General features: G+C 51.3%; 1 protein-coding gene across 1 annotated transcript in view; it reads left to right on the forward strand.

Moving 5' to 3' along the window:
• Window positions 1–16515, forward strand: part of LOC126052234 (potassium voltage-gated channel subfamily A member 2) — a 358553-nt gene that overhangs the window by 17806 nt on the left and 324232 nt on the right. The gene's annotated exons all lie outside the window — the stretch shown is intronic.

A 16515-nucleotide genomic window follows, 5' to 3' on the forward strand; every position in this document is an offset into this window, starting at 1 on the left:
ATTCAGCTCTGCTGTGCTCTGCGGCTCCTGCAAGCTCATCCTTTCCCTCCCCACAGCATCAGGAGAACCGCCGACTCAGCACAAAGCTGCAATATCGCGGCTCGAGGATTAGACATTCATTTACCATAAATAGAAAATTGGGGGAATGTGTTTTAGTGTATTAAATATATTCTGAGAGTCTGCTGATGTGCAGGAAGATGACTGTCCTATCGATCCCTGTCCTTATCCCACTCCCCACCTTCCTCTGGGCAGAGATGACCCTCTCACCCTGTGCCAATCCCAGGGCCTGATCCTGTGGCCAGCAGCTGAGGATTTGTCACTGTGGTGGTCCTCTTTGGGAGCGAAGAGCCCCAGAGCTGGGCTCCCCATCAGGCTGGTCGCCTGGGGATGTCTCATGCCTATGGAGACTTCCCCAGGAGGACCTCTCCATTTGGTCTCAGTGTTGGGAGCCCCATTACAGTCAGCAGAGAGAAGCTCCTACACGTGATTCATCCAGCTTAATTTGGCCATTTGCCTTGGGGCCAGAAGAGGCATGCCTTAAAAGAACCCATTTTTCTGCATTTGTGGTGAAAGGAGCCAAGGACACAAGATCAGACGGACCGTAGATGCCCACTGTTGGTGGAAGGGATGCCTCTTGGATTTCCAAGGCATCAATGCCTGAAGGACCCTTATTAAGACCTGACTGTTAGGAGCTGTGTGGGATGGGATGGCTTTCATAAGTGTCCAGGCAGAGCAGTGCTGAGATGTGGGGTTCATGTGACTATAACTGCTTCCCATCACCAGCTCTGTGCCTGGATCCATATTTTCACAGCGAAGCTGTAAGGACATGCCCCCCGCTCTCTCAGCTGGTGCCTTTCACGCCTACAGAGAAGAGAGAAGACCCCTCTGGATGCTCTTTTCTGGGCCGCGTGCCTTTGGCGTGCTGGGGATGTGCTTTCCCGACAGCCCGTGCTCCCGCCGTCTGCTGCTGTGGCACGATGCCTGCTCACGCCTTGGCCGGATGGTTTCCCAAGGCAAGCTCTTGCCAAGTGAAGATGGTTTGAACGGCCAGGCAGCACAATGCTGTGGGTGCTACAAACCTCAGCAGTGGCATGGGGGAAGGGGTTGGGGGGGCTGTAGGGTCCTCATGTGGCTCTGCTGAGTGGCATCCCTTGCACCAACAGTGAGCATCTATGGTCCGTCTGAGCTTGGTTCCCTGACACCTTTCACCATGATTGCAGAGAAATGGGTCCTTTTAAGGCATTACTCTTCTGGCCTGAAGACAGATATCTAAATTAAGCTGGATGGTTGACGTGGAGGAGGCCCTTTTTCACTCTGCTGACCATGACGGTGCTCTTGGCAACAAGACCCTGTGAGGTTCTCCTGGGGACGCCTCCATATGTGTGAGAGATGAGTCAATGGGGCTCCAGGTTCCCGTAGGTGCTGTCTTTCCCCACACCAAATACAAGTCATCCTCTTTTATCCTTGAGTCATCACTGCTCATAGCAGTGGTTTCTGGTGCCGTAAGAGAAAGCCAAAGGAGCACCAAGGTCCCATGGCAATGCAAGGGTCAACGGGGCTTTGTGGCTGCTCAGTGCTGTATTTTTTCTGCTACTGAACTGGCTCATCCCCAACTGCACAGCTCAGAGTGCCTTTGGTTCCCAGTGCTGCCAGAACCCCAGCACTCCTCTGCGACCGCTCCGGTGCCCTGACCCTGCACATGTCCCTGGATTTACTCCAATTTTATGCCTGATGAGGCTCAAGCCTTACGTTGCCAGTTAATGGACCTGAAAATACCTAGAGATCCTGGTCCTGCTTCCCTGGCTTCATCGAGGGTGAAATTTTGCTGCAGGTGGGGTGATGGTGAGGCTGTAGGTGCCCAAGTCCCATGGGAGCAAGGAGACTCATCCCTTTGGGTCCCATGGGAGAGCCCAGGCTCTGCCTGGAGGTGAATATTTTACATGTGTTTCCATGTGGGCTCCTAAGTAGGAGCTACAACATATTATTTCTAAGGGTATCCTCTATTCCTTGCTCCATATATATTCCTTCATATATATATGAAGGCTATACCCATGGGAACTGCCTCATGGCTACACATTCCCAAGCCAAGTAGATGTGTCCTCTCCACCAGATCTGTCTACAAGAGGATTTCCATGCCCAACAGAGGAGCAAAAGACACTGCAAGGGACCTGATGAGGCATCAGCAGGGAGATCAGGCTGAACCCAAGTGTCTCAGGTGTGAAGAACGTCCTTCTCAGCATGTTCTGTTGATGTTTCCACCCTGAAGCAAAGCCATTCCTTTTTAGTGACTTCCTGCTTGTTTCAGTGGCCTTGGGAGAGACAATAAGTCTCGCATGGTTCTTCTCCCTATTGATTGTACCCTCCAGATAAGACTTTCCTCTGAAAGCTATTGCCTCGGTTGTCCATTTTTCCTCCAAAATCCTCCCGCAATGATTGTAGCTGGCTCCTGTCTTCAGTGGTTCAGCTCACGCTCGCATCTGCCATTTTTATAAATAAATGATGAGTAGATTGATTAGTCACTTCCCTCTGACTCCAGGCCTCTCACCCCCGACCGTTTGTTGGCTTAAATGGAAACTTCTCCAAACTCTTCTATATGGTACCAGAATGCAATTCCCCTTGGGATGAGGTGGGAATGTTTAAGCATCAGAAAAATCTCTCCTTCACCTTTTTTCCCCACCTTGCTTAGACATAGAGCTGGTTTTATCCTTGGTCACGCACTTACCCATGGTGTCCCTGTGTGCTGTATGCAGATCCCTGGGGTGGGATGAAGAGAAGCTGTTAGCAGCGTGGTTGCACCCACTCTGGGGTCCTCACTGGTGGGACTTGGCCAAGGTGAGGGGTACATTAAGGCAGGATCATGCCCACAAGCCAGCCTGTCCCTGTGCATCGCAGGGAAGGATGCTCTGCCTCTTTTCTCTCTCCTACAAGGCCTTGGGCAAGTCCCTTTAGCACAAACCCTCAAAAAAAAAAAAAAAGGGGGGGGGGCTTGGTGTCCTGTGGGTGTTTTAAAAAGCCCATCCCCCTGCAACGAGTCACCGCCCATGGTTATGCACAACGTGGTTTGATCCTGGGTGGGAAGGAGCAATTACTGGGGTGTCTCCCACTGTTAACCCCTCACCTGCTGTTAAATGGGCTTTCTAGGGAAGAAAGGAGGAAGGGGCCAAGCCAGCAGTCCCCACCTCTGTACCCTGTCCCCCTACACCAGATTTGTACCCTTCTCAATGTGGAACACCGGCAGCTGCATCTTCCTATTTAGAGGAAATCTATAAACCACTTAGTACAGAGCGAACCCGCCAGCCTTCCAGCGGCCTTCTGCGGAAAATTGATCAGCCAAGGGTTTAATCTTAGCGTTCTCTTTTTTTGCCCCCTTCTCTCTTTCTCTGTTTTTCTGAAGCTGCTTCAGCAACAGCACCCAGCACCCTACAGGCTCCATCCTGCTCCCACCTCTCGTGCAGCAGTCCAAATCCCCATGGCCAATGCCCCCATGCCTAGTGGGCTCCCCCATCAGCCCTGGGGTTTTGAGGACAGTTTGAGCCCAGTGAGCGGTCAAGGTCCCATGGAGTGGATATCTGAGCTTCTTCTGGGCTCTACTGCAGTCAATGCAGTCCCTGGGCTGTGAGGGGGTGCCATCCCCCCGTGGGGTGCTTCAGTCCATACGTACTGGTAAAATCTCTGCAATGCACAGACATTTCCCTCTCTCTTCATTTCTAGAGGTGGGGAGAGCAACAAAGAGCTGGGAAACGATCCCCAGCTGATCTGCACATGGGTGCTTAGTTCACCTGCACACTCTCCTTCCCCTTTGCAGGCTCCAGAATCTCTGGGGATGGGTGGTATAAGCCGACCAGGCAAAGGCCATGATGCCAAAAATGTTGTAGATCTTGCCATCAACCTCAGAGGAAGGAGTAAACCCGGCCCAGCTAACCTGAACCTGCACCGCCACCCAGAAAACCCCCACATCTGACCAGGACACACCACAACTGCTTTGGCCACAAGGGCTGGTGCAGAGATTAGGGCCATTCCAGAGCAGGGAGCTGGGGAAACGTTTCTTTTTTTCACAGAAAAATGATGACTCATTGACTGAATGCCTTTTGTTGTTGTTGTTGTTGTGGGCAACGTATTGTTTTGATTAATAACTTGGCTTGGGAATGTAGATGAGGAAAAAGATTTGAAGTTTTCAAAGCATCCCATAGGGAAAGCAAAATATCTTTTGTTTCAAATGTTAAGTTGGTTGGAAAAAAGGCTTTTAAAAGGTTAGAACTTAGTGAAATTCTTGGCTTAAGGGCAACACTCATTCAAATATTCAAACTGCAAAATTTTGTGGTGTCCCAAACTCTTCATTTACTCTAATTCTAGGGAGGAAAACCAACCAACCCCTGCAAAGAGCCTCCAGAGGTGGAAAAGCTCTTTCCAGCCCAGAAATTATCTTTAAAAGAAGGATTATAGGGTCCAGCTTTGTGGCAGTACCTTGGACCTGTTTTTTGTCCAAGGATGGCCCCCAAAGCCGCTGCGGCGATGGAGCTGTAGATCTAAGCTGTGGCACAGGCAGGACCTGCTGGTGCTGGCTGGTGCCTTATCCCTGGGCGACAGCTCAGTGGCTGGGACATCACACTGGGGTGTGGAGCAAGGGCTGGAACTGGTGGCAAAAACCCTCCTGGATTTTTTTTTTTGCCTTTTCACTGGAGGACGATGGAGGGATTTGCAACCAAAGTCTCGCCAGGAGGAAGACCGACAGCACCACGAGCCTGTCTTTGTATGCACAGGCTGGTGCAAGGAGAAATGTAAGAGCGAAGGGTACTCAGTGCGTTTGAAACCGCTCTTGAAAAGCTGGAAAAAACCCAATCCTGGTGAAAACCACTTAAATCTCCAGGAAGAAAATGCCCAGAGTTTCAGCAGCTGAGTGCCTCCCCAAAGGGGACTCGAAGCAGAGCCTTGGGGAGACGCAGGCTCACTGTGCGCGGGGGTGACAAGGTGGCCAGCAAGGGTCACGTCAGCTGAGGACCCAGGAGCACCACATCTCTGCAGACACGGTGGCAATAATTGCTCCGAGCCATTACCTACAGGAAGCGTTGCAAAATACCCAAGTGATGCTGAAGCAGGAGGAGACTCTCCGGCACACAGCAGCTTCCCAGGGACGTGCTGTTCTCCTATGCACTGCGAATAAAAATAAAATTAAAGCAGTGTCAGGATGGTATTTGTCCCTGGAGGGGATCCCTGATTCCTGCAATGAGCTCCCAGATGTTCCCAATCCATTGGGATTGGGTAAATATCCCCTCGTGTCTGGACTGGATGCTGCACCAGGAGCTGGGAGACAGCACAGGACCACACATTATTTTAATGTCAGACGTTGTTTTCTTGTTTTCCAGGTGGAAAGCAGACCGCAGGGAGCTGCAAACTGGAGCAGAGAGGATTTGCTGATTGTTTTTTTCGCAATCATAAATATGGGTGAAATTCCACTGAGGTCTTGAGCCAGGGGAAGGCAGCAGAGGAGAGAGGAGGAGAGTGCCGAAAGTTGAACCATGTCATTTGGATACTCCTTTCAATACAATATTCACCTCTTTCCTATAGTGGAAAGACATCCCTTTCTGAACTGCCCTTTGTCTGGAAGGGCAGAAAGGCTTGGATATTTGCTCCTTACTGAGATATAAATCATTTTTTTCCCCTGGGGCTCCCTTGTCCCTGCCCCAGCATACACACAGCCAAAGAAATGTCCCCTCCTGTCCCTGCGGCATCTGCCACCCTCCCCATGCACCGGCCCCAGCTCACCCCTCCCCATGGGGCTGCCCCCCAAGCCAGCAGCTCTGCTCAGGTTCATCGTCCCGAAGTTCAGCTCTAGACATCTTGGTGCTATTTAAATATTTACAGCAGACGGTGGTAAAAAAGATTGAAACATGAATTATTCACAGCTTTGCTTTTATCTTGGCAGGGGCTCTTGTATTTAGCAGGGAGGATTCCGCTGGCAGAGAGATGGGCCATGGTCAAGAAAGTGGTCAAGAAAGTGGGGAGGGAGGGAGGGTCTTGGGGTGGCCAAGGGAGAAACAGAGTGGGCACATACGGGGCATGGTGCGAGGAACCTGGCACCAATGTGAGATGTATTTTTTTCCTCCTTCCACATCTTTCTCAGTGGCACAGGGCTGGTGTGTCGGGAGGACGCGTTGGTACCCTGCTGATGCGCCTGAGCACGTCGGAGATCTCCGGGCGTGGGAGATGCTGCAGTGCCTGCATGGGCACGTGTATGGGTGTAAGTCCTGGCTCCAGGCTTGTCCCCAAGCCTGTGTGTCCCTGTGCCTGAGCAAGGGGGTGATTTCAAAAGGGTCTGTGGTCCACTGAGCTGCGATCGCTTTGGGCATCCCTGGCACCAAGCGGTCTTGTAAACCAGCCTGTGTGGCTCAAAAGGGAGCAATTTTCTGCAGGTAACGCTGTTCATGCAAGTGATTTCCAGTGACTGGGGAATATGCTGCAAACCCCTCCATACCCCTGTTTATCCCTGAGCAATTTACCCCAAGGATGCTTCAGAAAGCATAACGCAACCCCCTGCAAGATGCTTTTTCTGGGGACTCAAGGGCTTCAATCACACCCTCAAGGCAAAAATAAATGTTCAAAACCTCAGCTGCAAAAGGGGGATGGAAAATCCTCTTTGCCTTTCTGTCTCTGGCAGCTTCTCCCCATCAGGATTGACTCTCACCAGGCTGCAGATGGATTTTGACACCATCTCGGATCTAAAGGGGAGCAGGTGACGTAAATTGGAGTCAGTTTTTGGAGGGAAGGAGTGGAGGAGAAACGTGCCGGGGAAAAAAAACCCCACAACCCTGTGTCTCCTGTCCCTCAGATTAGGGCTTGTTCTCAAGCTGGTGGCATCTTGTTTGCATCCAAATAAGCCTCAGCCTGGTGCTGGACCAGTCTCACCAGTATGGCTGTGCAGAAGAACCCAGGACCATCCTGCACTGGCCCTACAGCCCAGCCGTGCTAAATGCCCTGTGCAGAGGGAGGGAAGCCAGCACCAGTCTCGCCGTGCCAGCTGCGGCACTGCAGTGGTTTGCAACGAGCAGGACATCCCTGCCCCTTGACTCCACTGATTCCCACTGCGGGAGGATCCGGCCCTCTCCGGCTTTCCAGGCTGTTTCATTTTCTTTGCCTGCAGCGGGAGGCGTGGAGTGAGGCTGTTTGATTTGCAGCTCTGTTTCCTTCACCATCCCCGGTGAGAGCAAAATTAAAATGGGGTTTTATAGCTCCTGCCTCTCCGCGGAGGCTGCAAATCCTTTGCGGAGCAGCAAGAGGGGAGCGGGCAGCCAAAAGGCAGCTCGCGATGCAGCTTGGAGCAGGATCAGGCCCCGTGGGGCTGCCAGGGCAGCGGAGCAGCCGGTCTGTGCTGCCAGCCTGGCCCGTGCCAAGTGCCGGAGGCTTTTGCGAAAAGGCACTTTCCCATTATTCAGCCTAATAAATATAGCTGGCCCTGGGCTCAGCTCCCACAGCCCCGCTGAACACCTGCACCAGCAGAACAATCCCTCTGTGCCTCAGTTTCCCCATGCCTGGAAGAGACACCATACAAAGCTGGGGGCAATTAGGTTTGTAACTGATAGCAACACAGAATTTTTTAGCTTTTCCTGGGAGGGTGTTCCCTTGCATACCCCCCTGGAGGGGGAAATTAAAGGCCACAGAAGAGAGTGTTTGTATGTCCGCACCCCAAAACCTAGGTGGTCTTAGGGATCAGCAATGGTTGCATGCACAGCTAGAGACTCAGCATCATCAGCCTGCAAACAGAGGATGCCCTGGGTTTTTTTGCAGATGGGAAAAGCTGCGTTTCCCTATTCAGCCACATACCATCACCAGGGCTTCCCTAAGAGGTTATTCAGCCATAATAATAATAAAAAAAAGTGTTACATGATTCTGCATAATTAATCCCATGGAGATATCCCAGTGAGGGCTGCGTCATGCCAGTGGGGTGGGAGAAAGGGATCATTCCTGCTTAGCGGATGGAGAAATGAGGTGTGAGGAGCTCATCTGAGGAGGAGAGAAATTCAGAAAGTTACACCGAGGGTTTGCCCAGCCTCATAATTAAGGGCTATCCCTTCTCTGGGAAAGACCCATAATTATTTCCTTGCTCCCAGAGGAGAATTAGTCATTGCTGGCCCCAAAAAAGATATTTCTTATTTTGTCCTTCTCATTGCCAGCAAGGATGGAGCATGCCCAGGCAGCTGACTGAGGGCTGTCCCTGTGCCTGTGTCCAAACCAGGGGCAGCTCCAGTTTGATGTGGGATTTCAAGGGGCTCCCCCAATGCAACCCCCCCAAAAGCCAACTTCTGGCTACCCAAATTTTAGCCTGTCCTCGGGATTTCAGTGCACTGCAGCAAAGCTCTGTCCCAGCTGGGATTTGCTGGGGGGATAGCTTTAATATTTTGCTTAAAAGTCTTTTCCAAGAAGTCCCCTGGAGCTGGGGGAGGATGGTGGCAAGTTGCAGGGCTGAGCAGGGTCACAGGCTGCCTGCAGGGCAGGTAATTTTAGGATGAAAAGGAGCATTTCTCCCTAAGTCTGGCAAAAGAAAGCCAGTGCTGGAGAGCGGACAATCCAGGGAGTGATTTCCCCCTTGGGAATTGCTTCTGGAGGCTGGCCAAGGTTCAGTTCTCTGAGGGGTGCAGCACATCTTGCAGTTTTATGGGTGCAAACAGAGGCTCACCTACCCCAGGATCCTCCAGGAGTGTTCAACATCAACTGCCCACGGAGGAGGATGGCGATGGGGTCCGTATCTCCAGACCTTTCCCATGTCACATCTCCAGGGACATGTGCCTTGGGGACTGTACTGCAGAGCCTTGCCTGGTTCTGCATGAATTTGTCACTGCATGTGATTTGTGGGGCAGAGAAGATGGGCCAACCCTCAGCTATGGTCCAGCATCTTCCAGCCATGGTCTAGCATCTTCATCCCTCCTTTTCACCCTCCTAGTAAAGCAGCGGGGAATGGGGAGGGAGGATGCTGGAACCAGCACTGGATCTAGCGTCAAACAGGGTCCCCAACATCATAGGTGCTGATCACCACCAAGATCCTTTTCCTTCCTATTCCCTGCCCAATTCCTAGATTTTCACCTGGATTTTCAGCCCAAACAGCACATCTGGCCCAGACCAGCAGGAAAACCTCTCATCAGCATCATGAGGGGAGCGGCAGCCATCCAAAGCTGTGGGGTAGCACCTGAGGAATGAGGCTGATAATGTGGTGAGCAGCTCCACCTGCCTGAGGTTAGAAAAGGACCTTTGGCAAAGGCAAACCAGTCTGGAACCACCCCTGGGTTTGCTGGTCTTACTGGGACAGCCAGACATATACTGCTCTTGGGTTTAAAGCAGGTGAATAAGGTCAGGCAGAGCTTAGAGGGGAGCAGGGGTTGTGTTTAGATTATTAGATGGAAATAAAACCCAAGATGTGACTATTTGAGGGTGTGGATCCGTATTTCACACGCAGCAGTGTTGGGGATGTTGTGACAGCTTTCTGGCAGCTCCTGCCTGCATCGTCCTCCCCTGCGGGATCCAGGGAGGGGGAAGAGGGTTTTTTAATGGAAAGGATGAGGAGAGGTGGGTTTCTGTGGGTTGTTTTGTTTTACACCAGTGAATTTTGCTGACTTGTTTCAGGGCACACACTGTCGAAGTGGGGGTGCGGTGCTGCCTGCTGAGCTGGCAGGAGCAGGAGGAGGGCTGGGGGGATGGAGGGGACCCTTTGCGTGCAGCAATGAGAAACCAGCCCTCCAGGAGCCTGGGAGTCAGGAGCAAACACCTCTCCTTTTTTTTTTTCTTCCTTTTTTTTCCCCAAATGCTTACTTATAATATTTTACCCCAGGAAGACTGGGGGGTGCAAAGGCCACTGGGCTGATGAATACATCAGTGTCTAAGAGCTCCTGATGAATGTGTCTGTGTTTAAGAGTGTCTAAGTGTAACCTCTCCCTGCCCAAGGGACTATACAAAGGTGCTGAGTGGGTGGGTTTTCCCTTTTTTTTACCCCAAAAAGGGCACTTGTACCCCTGTAACTTCCACAAGCATCACTACATCGAGGCAGGTTTACAGCAGCTTAGGACCCACAACAGGTTTTTAAACATCAAATTGCTGATGGAAAAGGGAGAGAATGGATGAAGGAGGGCAAAGGGGCCCCCGTCTGTCGGGTCTTTTCCCATCGCTTCTGCTCGGTTGAGCATGGTGGTGGAGGGGACTGATGGAGCGGGATGTGACAGGTCATCATGCCAATTTGCCAAGCTTTGGGAGTTCTCTGGAACCCGGGTATTGGATTGCAAGAGCCTAGCTTGGGGGAAGAAAACAGCATTTAGGGAGAATGCTGGATAGCCTCATCTCCACCAAGACCGTTCCTGAACCATACCTTTGCTCTCTGCATCCAGCATCTCTGCCTGCATCGCAGGAGTGAAGTTTCATGATCTAACGCTTAGTTGTCACCAAGAGGGCCGGCCTTTTCCCCAGCTCTGGCATGAGTCCATTTGAGCTCTAAACCAGCAGGAAAGTGAGAGGTTTTGCAGCAGGTGAGCAAGCTGAGGGGGTTGGGAGAGGGGAAATGGGACCTTTCCAGTGCCTGCAGCATCCTGGCTGATGCAAACATTGGTATCCATCACCAAAAGCCCCCTCTCCCTGCTGCCCTAAAGGAGTCGGGCTGAGAAAACACTTGTTATGGGACAAACCTGGCTTTTCATGCCAGGGGTGAATGATTTTTAGAGGGATATATATAGACTTGAGGTACAGAATATGAAACAGCTGTGAACCAACCTCTTACTGCCTCTCTTGAGAGCTGGTCCCTAAATCCCTAGGACATTTTGATCCTAGATCCCTAAATCTGGTGGCTTTTGTTAGCAGAAGGTTCCCTGTATTTCCACCATTACCTTCCTCCCCAGAGCGAGGAGCATCAGCAGGAGCCTGGTGCATGAGTGGGGTCTGGCAGGTTTCCAGCTCTGCTTTCATCCCCAAATCCTCAGCTTTTTAATTACAAGCAAGAAATTACCCTGGCAGCCTGTGCCAGCCCCTCTGTGGTGGGCAGGTCTGACCTTTGGGGTCAGATAACCACTGCCTGGGGTTTTATGTTGAGATACAGGAAACAGCTGGAATACCTGTTCCCATGTAGTTATACCTATATGCATATTGATACGGTTGTGTTTGCATTCTCTTTTGTGTCTCTGTACATGCGCAGGGAGAGAGAGATGTACATGCACACACGTTATCTCCTTCCCTAGACACCAGCTTGTTGTCTTTCTTCAGCACAAATCGTGAACCTTTAACTGAGATAGAAATATGCATACATGGATGATTATATGTACTTAGCATTAGTAGCCAAAAGTTCTATCATTGAAGATGTTTTGAGAAATGTCAAGAGTGATTAGTTGAGGAACTCCTAAATCAGGGACTCTGTCCTTGAAGACAGGAACATCCTGAACATCCTGGGCAAAGTATGTAAACTATATGTACTCAGACTGTCTTGCTTTAATTAAGAATATATGGTCAGTTTTTGGCACGAAAATGATGTCCTAGACTGAACTACCCTCATTATAATACTAAAATCATGCCCCTTAGATAGAAGACCCTGGCCCAAGAAAAGACCCTTCCTCTTTGAGCATGTGTAGTACGTTTTTATCTATGTAAGGAATATAATTAAATGACCAATCAGCCACACAGGACCGCCTCATGGGCTGAGAATTGTGATAAGAATATGTATAGAGCTCAGGACTTTGTAGAAATTGTTATCCTAGTTTTATCTAGCAGCCAAACTTGCGCAACTTTGTAATAAAATCGATATCCCGCCTCCGTGTGTAAAATTGATAGTTGCATACCAGGAATGAACTCGTGCTTTTGCGACAACAAGCTGAAGCAGCTTCCACTACACCTTTCTAATCACCCCAGTAAGTCCCATTTTCAGTTGAGGTGAAAGTTTTCCCCCAAAAGACCGATTCTTTTTGTCTCCAGGCTCAGCCTTCCTTGCAATGCATCCCTGCTCCCCTCCAGCAGCCCCAGAGGCTGTCGGAGCTGGGACCTGCTGCAGCATCTCATAGTGCGCTGGCTTCATCCATGCCCCAGGCTGGATGGGTTTTCATCACTGGGAATGACCTTGATCCCTGTCATACCCCACTGTGGGTGTTGAAATGGGTGATTTTAATAGTGAAGAGGGGAAGTAGAGCCCTTAAAATCCCTCTTGGTGCGTGTGTGCCCCTAGGTAGCGTATCCCTAAATAAAACATGTGCACCACTGTCCTCTTCTGGTTGGAGCTGTTATATCACTTGCACTGCTTTATTGCAGCCACTTGCCAAGACCTGCAGGACTCTATTTTTTTTTTATTTTTTTTTTTTTTTGGATAAATTTGGGATGTGTCATCCCTCCCTGCTGCAGAGGATGGGACTTGGGGGCCCGACTCTGTCAGCAGCACAGCCCTGGGTTTGGGCAGGGAGGGAGGGGGAGCTGGGTGCAGCCATCAGGTCCTGGAGACCGTGGGGTGCTGCGGTGGGTTGCCCCCCATCTGGTGAGATTTAAATAAATGTTGTGGTATGCTGTAAAAATACTGTCTTGGATTAAGCTGCTATATTTCTATCCCCCAGACAGGGGCACTGTTGCATTTAATTCCTGGTACAAGATATTTTGATCTTTTTTTGGTTTACGGTCCACTAAAGCTTCTCCGGGAGGGGCACAAATTCCCCTGCGAGGTGAATTTCAGATTACTGACAGTAACTTTAATTTTTTTCGTCATTTTTTCAGAGCCACCCTTAGCCAGCAAGACCCAGTAACCACAGAGCAGACAGAAACAGCTGCTTTGGAGACACCAGCAAGCACTTTCTGATGTTACCAGGCTTTAGCTGCTGCAGGGACCTGATTTGGAGACTCAGATGGAGTGACCTGAACAGGCAGAGCTGCTCCCTCAAACTGCTGCCTGTGGATGGAAAGAGGAGTGAAGGGAGCAGAACTGCACCTCCCTCACCTGCTGCAAAGGGATGTTTTGGCAGCTCAGCCCTCTCGTGTGCTCTGTGCCTCAGTTTGCCCATCTATAACCTCGCTTTGGGCAGGGTTTTGAGACAATGAAGTGATGCCATGCTTGGCCTTATGACTCTGTAAAGCAGGAATATCCACTCGGGATGGATGTTGCCTTATGCTTGTCTCCTCCCCTCTTGCCATAGATCCAATGAAGCTGGTTAAAACCAGGGCACCAGAGCCATCTCCTTGCCCTCCTCCTGGTTGTCCCCATCGTGTGCAGGGGGAAGAAAGGACCTAGCAGAGGTCCTAATTTCAGACTTTCCCACTTGCTCCTCCATCTTTCCTTCCCTAGTTTGCAGGGACACCAAAGGAAGGGTGTTACCACCCTCTCTTCCCCGCTGCAGCCTTTCATTTTCCATCTGTGTCTCTTCCCTGATTGTCTGAAAAGAAACCATCTCCCTCTTCTTTGCCTCACCACTCACCCCAAAATGTGATGCGGCCACATACACGTCCCTGCACCAGTCCAGCGGCAGAGACAAGGTGGGCGAGTGCATCGCCTCTTCCCTTTGCTGCTTGATTTGAGGGAGGGGATTCTGTCCCTCTACTCCGGTGAGACCCCCCCCCCCTCCCCAGAGTACTGCGTCCAGCTCTGGGGTCCTCAGCACAGGCCAGACATGGACCTGTTGGTCCTCCAGAGGAGGACGCAAAAACAATCCGAGGGCTGGAACACCTCTCCTGTGAGGAAAGGCTGAGAGAGTTGGGGTTGTTCAGCCTGGAGAAGAGAATGATCTGGGAAGACCTTACTGCAGCCTTCAGTACTTGGAGGGGGCTTATAAGAAAGATGGGGACAAACTTTAGCAGGGCCTGTTGTGATAGGACAAGGGGTAATGGTTTTAAACTAAGAGAGGGTAGATTCAGACTAGATATAAGGAAGACATTTTTTACAATGCGGGCGTTGAAACACTGGAACAGGTTGCCCAGAGCAGTGGTCGATGCCCCGTCCCTGGAACCATTCAAGGTCAGGTTGGACGGGGCTCTGAGCAACCTGATCTAGTTGAAGATGTCCCTGCTCATGGCAGGAGGGTTGGACTAGATGAGCTTTAAAGGCCCTTTCCAACCCAAACTAGTCTATGATTCCTCATCCTTTGGCTGATTGACAGAAAATGGACAAGCTACAGCCCCTTCATGGAGGAGGCTGTTTTGGGTGTTAATTACGAGCTGGAGATGGATGCTTTGATGTCATCCTTCATGGATGCTGGGGTGAGATGCTCCTCTCCCCAGGGAGGATGCAATGGTGTGAGCAGATATGTGCTCTGGTCAGAGGTGGTGAGAGTTTCTTATTACTGATACAGAATAGCCTGATTTCGGTGACCAGGAGCTGCCATGACGTGGGCTAGGGTTATGCAAACCTGCTGAGAAGGTGACAGGCATGGAACAGGAGCCTGCCTGTTGATGGGGGCAGCATCAAGTTGGGCAATGAAGACCCACAGGGTGGAACTTCATCGGGGTCAGCGTAGGGTCTGGGGTGATTAGTGACAGTGTTTATAGACAGCCTGATGAGGGGGTGGGGATCAGATTGCCCAACACCACCCAGGCACCAGGGATAGCATAGCACAGCCCAGTGAAATCAGAGTGGGCAGAGAAAGTGATAACGAAAGATTAGAGAAGAGGGAAGTGCTGGGGAAAGAGGGCCTTGGGGTGCAGGGACAGCGATGGTGGGGCCGACGTCCTCTGGTTAAAGAGCTGGTCCAGGGACTGGAATATTGCTCCTGGTTTTGCCCTAACTGCTCTTCACCTCCTCTGTGTATTGGGGATGAGGTTGTATCGCAGATCTGCCCGAGATCCCCAACTCGAAGCAATAGTGGAGCTTTAACCTGGATGAGCAGCCCTTATTTTCTGTGCTCCTCTCGCTGATGGGAGCCAGCCCCAAAGCACAGGGCGGCGTGCTGGGGTCCAAGATGTTTAACAAAACACGCACTCTGATAGACTTTGGCTTCCCCTAAAAATGCTGCCTGTGGACTCATGAACAGCATTTAGAGCTTGGGGAGGGAGCATCAGATGGGAAGGACAATACTGGCTGCAGTGTGAGGCAGATACCAGAGTGCTGCCCACAAACCAGCTGGGAAACGGGGCTTGGGAAGGCAAGAGGGGAAATCGCTGCCCCTGTTGAAATAGGAGCAGATGGCAGTCCTGGTCTGACTGCAACCCAAGTGGTTGCTCAAACCCGCTGCCATGTTATCCCAGCCGGGGATGCACTGACCAGGCAGATCTGTGCCCTCCCTGGGCTTTGCAGAGCTGGGGGCAGCAGCCCAGTCATGCGGGGGACAGGGAGATTCCCAAACCTCCTTTTACTAAGTCTCAGCTTTCCCTTCTCCTGGTCTGGGTTTTTGGGGTACTGGGGACCCCAACTCCTGAGTGTATGGAGCAACCTCCCCCCTTTTTCTCCTCCTCTATGCCATTGCCCAGCCTTCCCCTTCCCTCTCTGCTTGCCAGGGACCTGCTGGAGCGTGGCCGGCGCAGAGCTGCTGGCGCTTGGCTGCCTGCACCACTGGCAGCTCGGGCTGCTCCTGCCGCGGCTGGGCAGATGGCAGGCAGGGCAGGTCATATCCTGCAAAGCGACCCAGAGAAAGCCACGGCGAGATGCTTTTGTTTCGCTGTCCGGAGCTTCTCTTTCAGGTTTGGTGTTTCCAGGGCATCGGTGGGTCTCTGGGAACGGGAGCAGCCCTGGTGTGGTAAGGGAGGTGTCCGACCCTCCTCGGAGAGGGCTCGGGGCGGCTGGTGCTTCCCTGTCCTGCTCTGGATGGATGTGGGCAGCCGAGTCCCTGGGGAGAGGCTGGATTTGGCACTACAGCTTTGAACCTTTCAGTGATGAGCAACCACATGGTAAGTCCCACAAAGCAGGAAAATAAAGAAGAAAGAACCAAGTGGGACAGAGACCAGGGAGAAGGGAGGTGATGGAGATGACAGGGTGCAGTGAGGAGGGAGAAACACAATCCACCCCATTGGGTACATAATTTATTTGCCCATTAGCTATTAATAAGCCAGCCTTTTGTATCAAGTCTCCTGACGTCCTTGTAACAACTTCAGGCCTTTCTGCGGAGCATCACCCTTTCTGGGTGTTCCTGTGCCACTTGTCATGCTAACATGATTCTTGATATGTCCCGTGCCTTCGTTACCACCATTCAGCTGAACGAGTAATTAATGAGATTCCCCATTACTGCAGTGTAACAGTAACCTCTGGGAAATACCCATGAGGCAGTACCACATCCTAGGGATACTGGGCATGCATGGCTTTGGGTAGTGCTTCAAGGATGAGGTAAGTCTTTGGGGCTTCCTTGTCATTTGGGTTAAAGCAGACTGGCCAACTGATGACTTCGGCAAGCCACAGACCTTTCTTTCCACCACCTGCTGTCCGTGATTACTGCAGGATTGGACATGGTACCTGATATTGAGATGCAGATCAGCTCAACATAGCAAGGAGAGGTGGAGAAGACCCATCCATCCTGGTAAAAATCCTCATGGCTACCCTGCAGCCGCCAGCATGTACCTTCTTCCCATCCTCCTCACCAAGCAGAAGATAGATGG

Source organism: Accipiter gentilis, chromosome 29 (genome assembly GCF_929443795.1).
Source record: "Accipiter gentilis chromosome 29, bAccGen1.1, whole genome shotgun sequence".
In the NCBI taxonomy this organism is placed as follows: Eukaryota; Metazoa; Chordata; class Aves; order Accipitriformes; family Accipitridae; genus Astur; species Astur gentilis.